The sequence below is a fragment of the Acinonyx jubatus genome, chromosome C1, assembly GCF_027475565.1.
Source record: "Acinonyx jubatus isolate Ajub_Pintada_27869175 chromosome C1, VMU_Ajub_asm_v1.0, whole genome shotgun sequence".
Lineage (NCBI taxonomy): Eukaryota > Metazoa > Chordata > Mammalia > Carnivora > Felidae > Acinonyx > Acinonyx jubatus.
This window is the reverse complement of record NC_069381.1, coordinates 171862841-171881703: the sequence shown is the minus strand read 5'-3', so window position 1 is coordinate 171881703 and position 18863 is coordinate 171862841. Positions and strand designations below refer to the sequence as shown.

The following is an 18863-nucleotide window of genomic DNA, read 5'->3' as shown; positions in this document are numbered from 1 at the left end:
CAATGTCTATCCTCGCCTCAAATCCCATAATATCCCATCTCTAAGCATCACCTCGTTCTTTACTTTACAAGACTTAAAAATGAAGTAAACTTTAGTAATGGGATGAGCCTTCAGAATAATAGTGTTTGTTGCAAACTTTTGATATTTTTAAAATCCATTTAGGAAACTTCAAATTATCTTACAAAATGAATCAAAATGATTATATTAAAATATCATATGCCTACTCTTGCTCTTTTTTGTGCCAACTATTTTCAAATATGCATGAATGTAAAATGAATGAATTTCTGATTCATACTACAAGAATGGACCTTGAAAGCATGCTAAAGTGAAATAAACCAGACACAGAAGAACATATAGCATATAGTTCCATGTGTATATCCAGAATAGACAAATTCATAGAGCCAGGGAGTAGATTAGAGTTTACCAGCATCTAGAGGAAGGGATAAATGGTGAGTTACTGATTAATGCATACAGAGTTTCTGTTTGGAGTGATGAGAAATTTCAGCAGTTGATAGCAGAAATGATTGTACAACACTGTGAATGTAATTAATGCTACTGAGTTGTACACTTAAAAATGGTTAAAATAGCAGGGGCACCTGCGTGGCTCAGTCAGTTAAGCCTCCAACTCTTAATTTCACCTCAGGTCATGATCTCATGGTTCATGAGCTTGAGCATGTCGGGCTCTGTGTTGACAGCATAGAACCTGCTTGAGATTCTCTCCCTCCCTCTCTCTGTCCCTCCCCAGTTGTTCGTTCTCTCTCTCTCTCTCTCTTTCTCAAAATTAGATGTTAAAAAAATGGTTAAAATAGCAAATTTCATGGTATATCTACTTTACCACAATAAAAAATAGAAACAGAAAACTATTAAAAAGAATTCAGTGTATGGAAACCAATTTGACAATAAATTTCACATTAAAAAAAAAAGAATTCAGTGTGAAGAATTCTAGATTCATGATAATATACCTTTTATATTTTCTCAATAGAATGAAAGTACAAATATTATAATATTGGATACCTAAATTTTAAAAACTTAAAACAGGATCTTCCTGTTTTGTTTCCTGATGCAAACTGGAACCTATTTTTACCTGATATTGCTGTCCTGGAGGCTAATGTTTTTTATTCATATTGTCGTTTTTGGTTTTGGTATCAGGGTAATTCAGGCCTTACAGATTGAATTGGCAAGTACTCCTTACCTTCTGTTAAATTTTCTGGAGTAGTTAATGTAAAATTTGTATCATGTCTTCTTTAAATATTTGGTGGCATTCATCAGTGAAACCATCTGGGACTGAAATTTTCTTTGTGGAAAGGTTTGTAATTACAAAATTCAATAAAAAATAATTATAAGCTATTCAGATTATTCATTTCTTCTTGAGTGAACTTTGGTAGTTTGTCTTTCAAGAAATTGGTCCAATTATCTAAGTTGTCAAATTTATACGCATATGACTATTTCCTTATACTAGAATCTGTAATAATGTGAAACCTTCATTTCTTGATATTAGTGGTTTGTACATTCTCTATTCTTTTATCAGTCTATATTAAGATCTTTTCATTTTTCACTTGTTTGTTCATAAATAAAATGGACTTTTAGGCAATATATAATTTGGTCTTGATGCTTTACTCAATCGGGAAATATTTGCCTTTAAATTAGAGTGCTTAGAGCATTTATATTTGATGTGATCATTGATAGGTTTGAATTCATGTCTCTCACTTAGCTGTTGTTCTATTGGTCCTATCTATTTTTGTTTTCTTTTTTACTTACTTGGGGTCTTTTGAATTCAGTATTATGTATGATAATATTTTATTGCCTTTGTTGGTTTATTTGCTATCCTTCGTTGTTATTTTAGTGGTTGTTTGGGGGCTGAGAGTATACATCTTTGACTCATCCCATTCTACTTTCAAGAGATGTTAAGCCATTTCTCTAATAGTACAAGAAACTTCAAACAGTGTACTTCTACTTTTCCTTCCCTGGCCTTTGTGCTATTGTTGCCATATACTTTGTTTCCTTACATGTTATAAATTTATTCTGGTTTCAATTAGTCATCTTTTTAAAATAAACTTTTTACTTAAATACATTTAGATTTACAGAAAATTTATGAAGCTAAAAAGACTAGCCATATGCTCCAAACTCATTTTATTAACATCTTATATTAGTAGGATACATTTGTCAAATTGATGAGCTAATTATCTTTTAAAGAGATTTAAATGTTAAAAAAAATCTTTTATATTTGCCCATGTAGTTACATGCTCTGGCATCTTCATTCCTTTGTATAGATCCACATTTCCATCTGATGCCATTTGCCTTCTTAGGCACATTCCTTTCTTTCCAGGACTCCAATTACATGTATATTAATTAAGATGCTTGAAATACCTCAAAGCTCAATTATTTATACCAGTTGAGGCAAACATAATCCCAAATGATAAATGCTGTAGACAAAATTTATATTTAGCATTAGAATTTGGTCTTATAATCAGGTGAAAGTGGGTACATTATTCAGATTTCTATATATCTTATTGGAGTTCTGTGGTTTTAATCTCTTTTAGCATAGTTGTTCAGTCCATGAGGATAGGAAACAGGTACACAACAAAGAAATTATTGTGCATCCACAACCTGATGTTAATGTGCTTTCTCAAAAAATTGTGAGATAAGCAATTTATCTTAGAAACACCTAAACCTTTTTTTTAGTGCCCATAATTTTATTCCTATTTTAGTCTTCCCAGGATTAACCTTTTTGTGTATGCTGTGTATGTTTTCTCTTAAGGAATTGCTGATGAATGTATCAACTAAAGAAAGATGTTTAATCCAGGAGAACTTAAATTAGCCACAATTCACATGGCAAGAGATTGCTTTTTTAAAATTTTTTCTATATATGGTCAGTTCATTTAAAGCCATTTTAAGTTTGCATGCATTAATTAAAGCCCTTTAAAAAGTAAAAAGTCCTTGAAATACCATTGTTTGCCATTTCATTGTTATATCAACATTACTCTCCCCACTACCACTTATCTGCATTCCATATCATCATCTCCATATTCAGAAACCAGAGACATACAAGTGACGGTCTCTCCTTGTAGTAGGTACTGGACGCCTCAATTCAACAGAGTGAGTGGGCATCCACAGATGCCCAGAAATGTGCATAAAAAATATCTGTGCATGTGTGTATTTGTATTTTAGAAAGGAGTCTAATTTCCCTCAGATCTCAGTAGCTTATATCTCACCATGAAGGACATACCTGAGATGTGATTAAATATCTAAAGAAAACAGAATATAGAGTTAGGATCAAAAAGAGTATCAAGTAATAATATGTCCTAGAGAAGGCTAGACAAAGAAGTTATCTTTGTAAAGTTTTTTTTGAAGATTTTTATTTTTAAATAATCTCTACACCCAACGTGGAGTTTGAACTCACAACCCTGATATCAAGAGTCTCGTGCTCTACCAACTGAGACAGCCAGGAGCTCCTCTTTATAAAGTTTTTCGTGTGAGATAAGCCATAAAGTTATCCAACGAAAAAGAAATCTTTGAGAAAAGATCTTTTTGAAAAGCCAAGGGAGAGATTAAATCATTTTTAGATATCTTTCAGTTCTATCATTATACTTGAATAAGCAGATTCAATTTTTAATATCTTCAAAGCTGAGTATTAACTCAATATGCTTTTTATATATTAGGTCCTTTGCATGATACAAAAAGTATGCAATGCCATACAGTTCAATAATGTATAAATTAATTTAATTATTAATATTTAAAGTAGCTTACAAAAAAATCAAAACTCTGTTCTCTATTCTCAGAAAATTACAATCAAAGGAATTAAGTAGGGCATTTAACAAGAAGAGGTTATCGGATTCCTGATTATATGAGTATGTATTAGACTGAATTTGGATGGGAGAAAAAGAAATGACAATTTGGACAAACTAACTGGTTTTTATAAAAATGTAAAATAATGAGCATTCATTGAGGAGGAACCAAGAAAAACAGAGAACTATTTATTGGATCCTATGAGAAAAAAAAAAGAAGTGGCACCAATTGCCTTTCATTCTCTGGGCCTACAGTTCTCATTCTCTTATGGGTTTGACATTTTATAGTCTAAATTGAAGTAGCTGAAGATCAACATGCTAATGGTTCCTGGAAGTCCATGACTCAGCTCCCTGGGGTTTCCCTGTTCCTTTACAGTGGTGATTCAGAGAAGTTGAACTCAGGATGTCATCTAAACATATGGGTACAGTCACGAACAGCTGCAGTTTCAATCTGGAACTAAGCTCAGACACCTCCAGATAGTTTTCATTAGAGCACAAGCATAAATTCCAGGATTTTTCCATATGAGGACTTATTTCACCAGCAATTACTCTCACTGAGTGAGAAAACTGATCATTATTGGTTCACCATGTTTACTGTACTTCAGGATAAAATCTTTAGCTCATAGGGGCTCCTGGGTGGCTCAGTCTGTTAAGCATCCTACTCTTGATTTTGGTTCAGGTCATGATCTCACGGTTTGGTCCATGAGATGGAGCCCTGCATTGGGCTGGGTGTTGACAGTACAGATCCTGCTTCATCGGGTCCTCTGTCTTCCTCCCTCTCTGCCCTTCCCCTGATTGTGAGCACTCTTTCTCTCAACATAAATAAATAGAGATTAAACAAAACTTTTAGCTAATATTTGGAACCATAATACTTTTCCAGTCAGAAAGAAAGTTACCTGCTTCCTCCTCTTCAAAGATCCTTCTAGCTGGACTAAGAATCAAATTGATGTGAGACAGATTAATGGAGAAAATAAAATTTAATATCGTATGTATGGGGAATCCATATAGACATGGAAATTCCAAAGACAGTCAGGCAAAATGAGGTATATATGTCATCCTGAACTAGGGAGTCTGAGACTTCAGAGGAAAGGAATGCACTTCACAGAGCAATAAGAACAGATGTTTGGTAATTAGATGCTTGCCTTGCCATACAAATCTTGAGGTCACTCAACATAAAACTCATCTCTGCTAGTAACCCTTATTCTGGGAAAGAAAATAAAAATTTCTCTCTTTTTTAAATTTTTTTTACATTTAGTTATTTATTTTTGAGAGACAGAGTACAAGTGGGGGATGGGCAGAGAGAGAAGGAGACACAGAATCCGAAGCAGGCTCCAGGCTCTAAGCTGTCAGCACAGAGCCCACTGTGGGACTTGAACTCACAAACCGCAAGATCATGACCTGAGGTTAAGTTGGACGCTCAACCGACTGAACCACCAGGTTATCCCAAAATTTCTCTTGAGCTCGTAAGGTGTTGATTGCCTTCAGCTCAGAATAATCATTATGCCAAAGTGGCCCATCCTGAGGCAGTCTGCTTGGGGCCCCCCCACACCATACATGGGCTAACATTTTGCTGTCCTTTTCTCATATAAACTAAGATAAGCAGAAGCAGAAAATTGAGAAGTTTCTAATATATTTGTCTAAGCAGAGACAAAATCTGTGATGACGGGAGACTCTGAGGGGAAATTAGAAAACTTGACCAGACTTTAGTTATTGACTCTTGAAATAAAAAAAAGGTAATATCAACCTGAATTGCATTAGCTATGAATCAAAGTTTTAATTTGAACCCTATTAGGAGGGTCTCAACCATTTTTCTGTGTCTTTCCAAAGTACATATACCCTCTGATCATAGATGTTACATTCAATGTGAGTTAATAGATTCATTAGAATTAATACAGTATTTGTATAACCAAAAGATAATAGATGATAGATATGTTGATAGATAAATAGATAGATAGTTATATAGAGAAGCAATGGTCCTGCAATACCATTTTCCTATCTTGCTCTATAATGGGTACCTAGAAAAGCAAATATAAAAAGTAGGAAAAATAGAAGCAACTGTAGATCTTCCAATATTGTTCTGTTTTTAAATATGGATGTTGATAATAATAGAAAAAAAACACAGTTAATATATTCAGTTCTTTCTCTTCACAGCTGTATTTATTGTATTCATTTGTATCTTTTCTATTTCCTTCTATTTGAAGCTATTGGCTTCAGTAGTTAAGCAGAACTGAATTCTCAGAAACCTCCATTTTGGTTTGATATAGAATACCAACTTTTGTCTCCCTCCTCCTGCTAAAGAAAAGACATGAATACAGTATGTTGTGAAACGCTTTGCTTTTAAATAAACTTAGTATGGGAAGCAGAGTTACTCTGATAAGGAAAGATAAACTCAAAGAAATGAATGACATCTACTTCTGAACAGCAAAAAAAAAAAAAAAAGTCTTACAAATTTAACTGTAAAATCTAGACAATATAATTCCACGCATATTGTTCTAAAAGACTTTTGGTAATCATGGGTAAATATATAACAAACAATCTTTGGCATTATTTCCTCTATTATGAGTTTCTACGTGATTTCTCTTTGCTCATTATATTTTTAGTATTTGAAGATTTATAGCATATTTTCTTCAGACTTGACTTACAGATTTTTAGAAATATTTATACATATTTACATTTTCCCAACTCATAACTTCTAATTATCTCTTTATTCTCCTCTCTCCCTGCCCATCACTTCTCAATTTTCCTTCTCAATTTCCCAGCTCTCTGTTCTCTCTTAACTAGCAATAAGAATTAGTATTTCTTAGTATTATTTAAAGGGAGATTATTTTTCCTCTTTAAATATATAAACATAGAAAAATTTTTAAAGATTTTAAATTGTTTTAATTGATGAGTTTCTTCTTGACTTATTTTACTTATAGGACATAGGTCCAAAACAGAGAATAAAAATCCCCTAGTTAGAACTTGATGAAATGTTAGTTTCTAGAGATTGTAAATAACCTGAAATCCACTTTAGGGGAAAAAAGAGGAAGATATTTGCAAGAACAGTGGGTCTTTCTTGCACCAGTTGCCTTTTCCTTGAATGTTCGCAATTCCCATGTTTGAATTGAAGTTCTGCCAATTTGCAAATGTAAGACTTTGGGGGGGTCTGTTTGTGGGATTCAGTTTTCTCCTTAAAAATACCTATCCCTATGGTTCCTTTTATCTCTAATAGTATATAATTGTATCATCATGCTCTCCACTTCAGTTTTTATTTTTGGGTTATAACATGAAGATATTCGCTCTTTCTCCCTACTGTCACCGTTTCCTTTCTATGGGATTGTCTTTACTTTTTTCTTACATTATACATGACAAGCAGTTAGGCTCACACAGTGAACAGCTTTTAATGTATTATTCTTAGAAGAAACTCTCCAGCTTTATAAACTCATATGTGACAACTGCTTCTGAATGTAAAAGAGAGTAACAAAGTTTTTTATCAATGAGATTGTCACAATCTAAAACACAGATAAGTGTTATGATGTGACCTATTAACTAACATTAGGGAATTTCACATTACACAAGTCTCCGGAAATATGACTTCCTGTAACAGGAGCCAGATCTAGTAGATGTTTCCCTAGTGGACTGCCAGTTTTTAAGTAAACACGAATAAAGTCAATAGTCTGCAGTTATTTCAGGATGTGTTTTGTTGTTGTTTTATTTTTGAATCACCCTGTGTTTCTAATATTAATTTACTTATCAGGTCAGAATGTTTTGCTTCATTGTTTTCCATATTTTATCTTTACCCTGGGTATATTTCTAAAACATAATCTAAAAATTTGACTCTTGTAGGGGCGCTGACTGCTCCCCCAAGCATCCTTTATCAAAACAGTTGAAAAAAAATTGGTTAATAAGCAGTTTGTGAAAGTAATAAAAGCAAAATAACTCTCAGTTAGGTTACATTTGGCTGGGTGTAGGACAAAACCACAGCCAACTAGCTTAGATAATGAGGCTACTTATTTCATTATATTATCTTACTGTACAAAGCACAGAGGTAATATGCTTCAAGACCAGTTAATTCAACACAAATCCAGGTTCCCCTGTCATTTTATTTCTATCATTTATAGCAGGTAGTCTTTATCTCAGGTAGGTCTCAATATTATAAGATGATTGCTTCAGTCACAAGCATCACATAAAGACAAACGGACAGACACACCATGTGGCCTTTTCCATGTGGCTCCATTTAAAGCAAGAATCTTTTTCAAAAGTACATAATCTCGAACCCTGGGAAAATAGCATACTTTCTTTCTCATATCATTGGTCAGAAACTTATCATATAGAAATAATTAAACCAATCACCATAGGGGAAATGGAATCACTACGATTAAAGTGGAGTAATGAAGCTTATTATCTATAAATTTATTCCTGGAGTAGACATAGGCTATCTTTCCCTGAGATCTAGATTTTGAACATTTTCGGCTTACTAACATCGATAAAAAGTGGTTACAAATGGTTGTTCAATATGAAAACAAACAAGAAAACTGAAACAATTTAAAAAGTTAAAAAAATGACAAAAAGATATCCATATTCTCACTAGCCTAATATAGTTTCCCTTTTTAAAACATATTTTTCTGCATGAACATCAGTTTTAGCTGATCTTAAAATAGACATATATTTTTTGTATTCAGCTTTTAAAATTCATATTATCATGATTATTCCCCCACTTTAGCTTCTAGTCATTAACATTACCAATTTAACTTTGTATAATATTACATCTGATAGATGGATGTGTCACCATATCTGATAATTATCATAACATTGCATATCTACATTAAAAATGTAACATTTTTATACTAAAATAAACATGAGTGTGCATTTAGCCATTTTCATATATTTAAACTTCCAAGTATGTGATATTGCTAGCATAACATATCATCTACATTTTTTGAAGAAAGAATGTACACATAGGAAAAATTATTTGTGGATAATTAAATAGCAAACCACTTACATGTTTCCTCTTGCCAACACTCCTCAAAGTCTTGCCCTTGTGGTCTTTTATCTCTGTCCAACTGATAAAATCCAACTCTGGATCCTTCAAAAGTTTATTTTTGATATCTAGAGAGAAGAAGCACTGATTTTCACAGGCCAATTATTATGAATTTATAATTTTGGATCCCAGAGGTCCAGAAATCCTTTAACAAGAAATTTTCAATACCTCCTTTTATTTTGTCTAGAGAAGATGTCAAACTCTCACATTTTTAAAAATCCACTACTTGACATTTTGAACAATCTCAACCTCTTATTCACCTAGTAAACTGAATCACAGCAACAACATCTACTTTCTATTTGCTCTTCAACAACTCCTTCACAAAATACATACATGTACATACACTCACACATCTGAAAATGTATCATACCTCCCCAACCCCCCCAAAAGAATACTTCTCATTTTGAAACAAATATTTATTTATTATTTTTGAGAGAGAGAAAGAGCACAAACAGGGTAGGGGCAGAGAGAGAAGGAGATAGGACCTGAAGCCATTCAGTGCTGTCATTAGACACCCTGATGTGGGGCTTGAACTCACGAACTGCTGGAAGATCATGACCTGAGCCAAAGTCAGATGCTTAACTGACTGAGACACCCAGGTGCCTCCACCTCTCATTTTAATGGAATATACTCTTTTCTTCAGGTCTAAATTTAGACCCTCTTCATCTGTTGCCCAGGATCTTCTATTCATGTTATAGGATCCTCTATTCATTTTTTTTTTTATGCTTTAGTTTTTTCTCCCTCTCTCTAATGGCAGAAACGTATAAAACTATACCCTCAAGAGAAGTTTCCCTTTACTTTTCTTATTTTTCCGGATACATTCATGAAATGATACCCTAACTTGCTGTGTTCACAGCCTCTATTCCGGTTCCTTCGACAGCTCACCTGCCCACACAACTATATCAAATCTTTTGTCATTCTGCAAGGGTACTGACAATGTCATTGACACTAACCACCATGCCTTCCTTTGAACCCTCTGTGCTTCAGACATTGTCAACCTGCAACACTTTCTTGAAGTGCCTCCCTTAGCATCCATATCACTATAGCTTCCCAGGTTTCCTCCTGCTTCCCTGGCCATTTCTTAGTCGTCTTCTCAGACCTTTTTCCTCATTCTCATTCTTTGGAGTTTAGTTCTAGGGTATTCCTTTCTAATCCTCATACTCCCCTCATAGAGTCACAGATTACATGAAATTAAAGTTTGTAAAAGGAAGAATGTCCGCTCCTTAGCAAGTGCTATACAAGTATGTGTTAAAACTGTTTCATCCACTACACAGAAGAAATTACCATTTATACTTTGATTTTCACATTTCTTTTTTTCTTTAAGTTTATTTATTTATTTTGAGAGAGACAGAGACAGCGTGAGTGGGGCAGGGGCAGAGAGCAAGGGAGAGAGAGAATCCCAAGGAGGCTCCATGCTATCAGCACAGAGCCCAATGCGGGGCTTGAACTCACGAATCTGTGAGATCATGACCTGAGCCGAAACCAAGAGTTGAACACTTAACCGACTGAACCACCCGGGTGCCCCTGATTCTCACCTCTGGCAGAGATGTCTGTCCTGAGCTCCACATGTATGTATTAGGCCTCTTATTTCATGGCTCCAATGAATGTCTTACAAAAACTTCAAACTCAAAGTGCCTCAGACTGAATTCATCACCTTCCTAAGGCAACAAGTTCTTTTTCTTTTTAAGTCATTACCTGGAACCATCCACTGACTTTTTGTTAACTCGGAAACTATCATTGTCCTTGATTCTTCTCTCTCCTCACTTTCCATATAATTTTAATCAACAAATTATCTTGAATTTACTTTTTAATTTCCTCACAAATCGGGCCACTTCTCCCAAACTCCACTTCCAATGATACTACATATCATAGACAGCTTTCATTTTAAAATATTATCTGGAAGCTTCTGTGTTTTCTGATATTCCAGAATATACTTAAACTGACTCCATAAAAACTTCCAAGTGTACATGTTAGGAGGACTTCTTAGTTTCATGTTTTATATTTTGTGTGTGTGTGGTAAACATTTGTGATGTTATGACATGAAGTATGGAGGATACATATAATAATGCTTGATAATTTTTATATATGATAATATATTGCTTCGTTGGGTCACACTGTGCTTCAAAATCTAAGGCAATCTGAACCTGCCATTATTTGATCCTGTCCCTTACATTTATTTCATGTTTTCATTAAGGGTATATTCTTTCCTTTAAATAAAATTTATTATATGAGTTTTCCTTTCATTAAACTTTAATGTATAACATTTCTTGTACATTTTGCTTGCTCTTTATCCTAATTTCTCAAGTTTTCTTCCCAAGACTTCAAAGGTTTTTGATATTTCACTTTATCTAGGATGTGTTTCCCAGACATTACCCTTTCCAGTTTACAACTCTTACATTATTAAGAGTACTAATCATCTAATACTGAGTATATAGCTCAACTCTGATGTTCATCATAGTGTGATATGATTTGACATACTGTGTTTTTTCACCTTATTTTGCAATTTTCTTTTCGAGAGAAGAGTCTTTTTCTTTTCTCTTCTTTTCTTTTTTTTTTTTTTCTAGAATTTTTAAAATTTTAATACAGTTCAAATCAGTGTGCCGGGTTCATTTCAGCTCCTTTACTGCCAAACCTGGGGGGGCAGGGACTGCTTCAGTTTCTCTGCCTTCTCTTTGTGATGACCAAAGTGTAAAGGTATCTGTTGCATCGGACTTTAAACGTCACATTATCCTTATTATTATTATTATTTTTTAATCTTGACGGAGGAGAGATCTAGAACAGTCCATGAAGAAAGCAGAATGGTGGCTGCCAGCGAACTTGGCACCCTTCCGCCTGGTCATGAGCAGAAAGTCCTTGATTTCTTCGATTTTGTGAGGCATGGTTAGGAGGGGCACAGGCGAGGGCACAGCAGGCAGAGTGGAGAGAAAAGTCTTAATCTAACTTACTTTGTTTAGTATCAAGCTAAACTCAAATAGTTTAAGGATTATAAATGAGAATGCTGATGAGGTATGATGTTTGGTGATATTGAAGATGTCAGGAATTCTCTTAAAAACAGTGATTCAAACAATGATTCTTTGAATTGAGGATAAACAAGATCTTTTTTTTTTCCCCCACATTTAACCCCCTTCCATTTTTTTTTTCCTCGTTGCCTGAATTGGGATAAGTCACATTTACCATTCTGAAAACAAATATGGCCATTTCTTTGGTTCTTTACTCTCATCAAACTTTAGGCTGTACTCTGGAGATATTTGCTACTTCTGTACACACTGGAGTTTGCAGGGGTGAAATTTTGCTAAGGAAAACCCACTAAGGCCACGCATTCTGTTACGTGTGTTTTCCACATATTACCTTTATTCAAAATCAACACAGATTATAACCTGTTCTAACCCTTTATTTAGCAGCTAAAAACCTAGAGTGGCATGGATGTTTAAAGCTTTTTCCTAGTTGACAACTAGAAAGAACCAGATTGACGTTCAAAAGGCATCATGTTCCTCTCTTACATCCATTCTTTTCACTTTATTTTTTGCAGTCTTACCCTACATATGAAATAACATTAATATATTTATTTGCTCTCTCATCTCTTTAGACCCTTAATTTATTTTGAAAGAAAATAGTATACCAGAGCAGATGCATATATTTATTATTACCAATCTTTACTTTGCATCTTCATACTTTGTAAAATATTTCTCTAATTTGGTCACAGACATCATACTGTCCACAAAGACAGTCACTTTTTATTGCAGTTCAAATGAGTGATTGGTAAAGTTTAAAGAAACACATATACACTCTCACACATACACACCATTTAGGCAAAGACAAAGAAATAAACATTTTTATAAGCCCCTGAAAAAGATGTATATTGGAATTATATACCTGAATGGCAATTTACACACATGCAAATTCTTAAAAATGTACAAGATTTTGTCCTAATAATTCCTTGCCTGTGAATGTACCAAAAAGGAATAGTGAAGGAAATTTTAAAATGTTAAACTTCAAATATATTTATAACATTGATGTTTGTAATGTTTGTGATAACTTAATTTTCTAATTGGCAAAATAAATTCTAAAACAATAAAAAATAAAATATTATACAGTTATTAAATGAGGTTATATAGGTCATTTTAGAGAGATACCTATATCCTCATGTTCAATGACAAAGGAGGTTACCAAAATACATATGTGCTGTGATTATTCACGTTTACGTAAATATTAGCACACATATACATACACTAATACACACATGTTCACATATATCTGAAATCATATGCACCAGTGTTTTTTGTTTTGTTTTGTTTTCTCTGAGTGTGTAGGTTGATGGCTATTCTAGGATTTTCTTCTCTTGTTCTTTATGTTTTATGATTTCTTTTTTTTTTTAATTTTTTTTTGACGTTTATTTATTTTTGGGACAGAGAGAGACAGAGCATGAACGGAGGAAGGTCAGAGAGAGAGGGAGACACAGAATCGGAAGCAGGCTCCAGGCTCTGAGCCATCAGCCCAGAGCCAGACGCAGGGCTGGAACTCACGAACCACGAGATCGTGACCCCAGCTGAAGTTGGACGCTTAACCGACTGAGCAACCCAGGCGCCCCTATGTTTTATGATTTCTTAGAAATGAACATGTATTACCTTCCCCAGTTAAGAAGACCGTTTTAATTCTGTAAATATTAATAAGATCAGTTGGTCAGAATCAGTCTCTCAATAATACTCTCCCTCTTTAAATGAAGGTGTTTATTAAATCTATTATAATTAGTAATACATAGTCATAGTATATTTTGCCTATGGCTCATACTATCTTAACAATACCAAACAGAATGCTTACTTTATTTAAAAAAAAATATTTATTGAGATATAATTGACATATAACTTTGTGTAAGTTCAAGGTGTATAACATGTTGATTTGATATATTTGGAAACTGCAATGTGATTATTACCATGTTAGCTAACATCTCCATTGCATCACATAATTATCACTTGTTTTTTGTGGTGGGAACAATTAAGTTGCCTGTTAACATTTTTGAAATTTATAAAATAGTATTGTTGTCTATAATTATTACATTGTGCATTAGATATCCAGGATTTTTTTTTTATCTACCAGTTGCAAATTTGTACACTTAAACATTTCCCCAATTTTCCCACTCCCATCCCCTATTAACTACCATAGAATGCTTGCTTTTCATTTGTGCAGATATATCACTTAGATGACTCACTTTTCTAGATAGAATCAAACATAAATGAAATAGACAATTTCTAAACGGTTTTATTAATAAAAAGTGTCGCATTTTTCCCATTGCAGAGATGGGGAAAAAAATAAAATTTCCAGTTACTTAAAACTTATAAGCTTATTATAATCATAGAAGTTATATTGAAAGAGGACTGAACTATAGATATTTCTGAATGAAAAAATTAAATTGGTATTATGAAAAATATTTATACTCAAATAATTGCAAAATACATATAGAAACAATTTTTGTAGATACATCTTTCATTACTTTTCTGTTGACATTTTTTATAATAAATATAAAAAGAAACTGACACCTAACCAATGAGCCACCCAGGTACCCCATTAGTGATTATTTTGTTATTGTGTAAATATTTCTGCATCAGTCTATCCGTAAATATGGGAAGTTGGCTTTTGGCCCAAACCTTAGCTAACCGCATTCAAGAAGGGCACAGGTCAAAGCCTTAGGAAAAAAAAAAAAAACTGGCGGGAGGGGGGTCCCTTATACTTGGGAAGATGACACAAAAATTCACCTAGTAGCCAAAGATTGAATGAATAGATTAGAACAAGTCACACAAAGGAACCGCAAAAAAGGTACCTGAAAAATCTTTAAAGCATCATATTTTCTTTTTTCCCCAAATTTTAGAGGAAATAGAAGACACTTATACAAATCTAAAAAAAAAAAATCTTGGCTAAAGACCAAAGTTGAAAACAGCAAACTCCTATTTTATTTGAGCCTTATTTCAAGCATATAATTATAATTAGCTGTAGAATTATTTGGGATTCATATTCATATTGTAGACTGAGTCTTCATTTAGATTTTCTCCCTAGATGCCTGCTTTTAAGCTATTTTCTTACACTGGTTAATCAATTATACTTGTAGGATTAGCAACCAGAGAAACTGGTTTTTATACTGTAGTTCCTTTGGTGATATTGCCTACTCATAGTCTTCAATTCACAATAAAGGTAATAGTTCAAAGGCAAATACAGACAGATATAAGTAATTGACATATTGGATAATATTTTCCTGAATTGTATTTAGTCTCTATCCCATAAGTCTTGTTTATTTTAAGGAACCTTTGGGAAAGTTGAGGATCTAGTCTTGCTTCTGTCACTTACTAGCCATGTGATGTTGGAAAATAACTCATGTATCTCTAACATAAATTCAGCATACCTGTGCCAATGGCTGTATAGCATTATTGTCCAGATACAGTGACCTAATAGATAAGAAACCACTTCAAAAAAATGTTAAGACTTTATTTTAAAATGATGTTTTATAAATGCCGTATCTTTGCACTTCTAATATTTCTTTTTTTAACTTTTTAAACATTTATTTATTTTTGACAGACCACAAATGGGGGAGGGGCAGAGACACAGAGGGAGACACAATCTGAAGCAGGCTCCAGGCTCTGAGCTGTCAGCACAAATAGCCCTGACATGAGGCTCGAACCCACGCACCATGAGATCATGACCCAAGCCGAAGTCGGACACTTAAACGACTGAGCCACCCAGGCACCGTGCACTTCTAATATTTCTTAAAACAAATGTGGTGTATATTCCCTATAGCCAGAATCTCATCACATTTTATCTAATTTTAACCTTATTTCATAGATAAATAATCCTGATGCCAAAATAATGCTTATAATGATGACTCAGTGTTCCAAGAATGTGGGCCTGGGGTTGGGGGGGTAGTTAATAAAGAGATAAAGAAGGCTCTGTACAGACTTGTTAGAATTTATTATGTGGCAAATGTGCAGTCACACAGCCTTAGACCTCTCTTGAGAAGCCACCCAAACATTTGCATTCCCACAATGTATTTATTAAAAAAATATTTTTTGCCTGAGAAAAGTCTGGCTCTGAAATCTCTTACTGAGATTATGCAAGTTCAGAAACTCTCCATCCAGGAACAAGAGTTGGAAGCCTATTAAAAATAGTTTAAAAAAAAACCATTTCTGGACCCTGGTCATTATGAATATTTGGAAATTTTCCATTGAAAATACTACTCATAAAGACGACCTTCAAAACATACAGAGAAAATAGAAAACTATAAAAATCACTGAAGGGTTTTTATCTTCCCCTTCTCTCACCATAAGTTTTATTTTAATTCTCTATTTCTTCATTCATTATCCTTGGTGTTAGTGTGCAGCAAACTCACCCAAAATGTGAAAGAGCCAAGGAGGCACATAGATTAAAGATAAAAGAAGGCTCCAAACTTTAGTGGGCAGAAAGGTAGCCCCCAAGGGATCAGCCAAATTGAGTGGATGGCAGTAATAAACACCAAGAGGATAACAACATTAGCGACTGCTGAGCAGAAAATTGGAGTTATTCTTCAATCTATTTTTTCCTCTTTTCTGGTTGTCAGGTTTGTCTGTCCTGTCTTTCATTGATACACCACAAAGAAGCAGCCAAAATGAAATTCCTCCCTTTTAGACATAGCAAAGTATGCATTGATCTTGCAAATTAACAGTAAAACTTTAAAAAAGAAGTTCAATAATATGTGAGCTCGGAACTTTAAATTATATGAGCACCGTGCTGATAATACACAACACAATTACACAATATGAAATTTTTCCAGATTAATTTCAAAATGACAGATCACAGAAGATAACAAGAAAGAGTACATTCCCGGAACTAAAGGTAGAATAGATCAGTAACTGTCTACATATTGTTTCATGTCTTTCCCAAAATCATGTACTAGAAATCTAATGCTGTAATTCCAGCCTACTCTTAGTGTCTTCCATTCTCTGTGAGCTTTTTGCTCTTTGAATCCTGCCGTAAGTTCTCATTCACATCAATGTCCATTGCCATTCCTTTTGAGTTCTCTTCCAGTCACCAAAGCCAAATTGCCAAATATTTCTAGCTCCACTTGACTGCGATCCTTAGAATATTCACTTTACCTTAAGATCTGTACTGCTCATCTTCTAATTTGTAGCCCAGGAATTCTTGGCTTGCATACTAACCAAATCAGTACAAAAATGTTGCTCAGCTTCTCCCTAATCTCTTTCCAAATTAGTGCTATGCTTTCAATTATTTTCTAGACCTTCATAGAATCTGAGGTAACATTCTCAAGGAAGAATAAGCTCCATGAATATTGAGCTTCGGTTTTTTTACAGTGCACCCAACATGATGTCAAACATTACTTATACAAATTATAATAACTAAAATTTACTGAAGCAGTCACCATTCTAACTCCTTTACATTTAATCCTCACATCCAGTGAAGTAGGTTCTAGTAAAATACCCAATTTATAGATGAGTACACAGAAGCAAAGAGGGGATAAATTTATTATCAAATTCATGTAATTGGTAAGTGACTAAACTGGTATGTGAAGTTTTACAGTCTGTACTAGTTTACCAGGGCTGTGAAAACAATATCCCATAGACTGGGTAGCTTAAACAATAGAAATTTATTTCCTCACAGCTCTGAAAGCTAGAAGTTCAAGATGAAGGTGTCAACAAAGAATGGTTTCTTTTGAGGTCTCTCTTCTGGGCTTATAGGTAGTAAGTCTTTCCTCTGTGTGTATCCATATCCTAATGTTTCCTCTTTATATAAGGACACCAGTCATATTGGATTAGGGCCCACCTCAATCTCATTGGTCCTTAATTATGTCTTTAAAGGCCTTATCTCAAAATACAGCACAGTCTGAGTTACTGGGGGGTTAAGATACCATATGAATTTGTAGGGGGACACACTGAGCCCATAGCACAGTCTCACTCCAGACTCCTTCAGTTAACCACTAAACAAACCTAAAAAAGAGAAAAGGCAGAAGGGAGATGGGGAGAGAGGAAGGAAGGAAGGAAGGAAGGAAGGAAGGAAGGAAGGATGGATAGCAGGAAAAACAGAAGAGAAAGAGAAAAAAAGAAGGAAGGGAGGAAGGAAAGATATTACTTGGGATCAGAGCATGGGACATTACTTGGATTGATTTGATGGCTCTTGGTTTCCATAAGGGATATAGTCATCTCTACCCCAGTGATATAATTGCCAAGCAGAATAACCTTGTAGGCAGCCAGAGGCTGGGTACTTTATAGACATTGCTGAAGACAGAATTCCCCAATTCTTGGGAAGACAGCTTGGTATGGTGATATGACTATGAACTCTGGAGTTACAGAAACAGGGATGCAAATATTAGCTGTCTCATTCTATTTGGAAAAATCATACTTCTTTTCTGAGCCTCAGTTTTCTTAAGATGGGTATAATATTTCATGTAGAATAAGATTATTTTGGGGGGGGGTGAGGACAGAAGGAGAGAGAATCTTAAGCAGGCTCCATGCTTAGTGTGGAGCCCAAAATAAGGCTCAATCCCATGACCCTGGGATCATGACCTGAGCCTAAATCAAGAGCCTAATGCTCAACTGAACCGCCCAAGTGCCCCATATTTTTTAAAAGGATTGTAGTTGATAGAAAGTTCATCGATAAGCCTATATCCTCAACAAGTAAAAATCTCAAGGTTCTTCCCTTTTCCTTTCCATTTTTGGCTCCTCACTTCCTAGATTTATACTGACTACTTCCCCTTCTTTCACATAATCTCTCAAGAATATTAATATCATAATAGTGAAATAACAATACATTTCTTTCACCTAATTATCTCTTTTCTAAGTACACTTTTTAAAAATGTTTATTTGTTTATTTTGACAGACAGAGAAAGAGCGGGGGGAGGGGCAGAGAGAGAGGGAGAGAAAGAGTCCTAAGCAAGTTCCACATTGACAGTGCAACATGAGGCTTGACCTCAGGAATCATGAGATCATAACATGAGCCGAAATCAAGAGTCAGGCGCTTAACTGACTAAGCCACCTAGATGCCCCTCTAAGGTCACTTTTAGGCATCCCTCCTACACACTACCA

The 18863-nt window shown here is 34.5% G+C and overlaps 1 protein-coding gene and 1 long non-coding RNA gene across 6 annotated transcripts in view; one reads left to right on the top strand and one right to left on the bottom strand.

Moving 5' to 3' along the window:
* Nucleotides 1–18863, top strand: part of TFPI (tissue factor pathway inhibitor) — a 105493-nt gene that overhangs the window by 39361 nt on the left and 47269 nt on the right. The gene's annotated exons all lie outside the window — the stretch shown is intronic.
* Nucleotides 7630–18863, bottom strand: part of LOC128314083 (uncharacterized) — a 141547-nt gene continuing 130313 nt past the window's right edge. The window contains exon 3 of the long non-coding RNA XR_008295479.1: nucleotides 7630–8873. This is a non-coding gene — a long non-coding RNA (uncharacterized LOC128314083). The remainder of the gene's footprint in view (nucleotides 8874–18863) is intronic.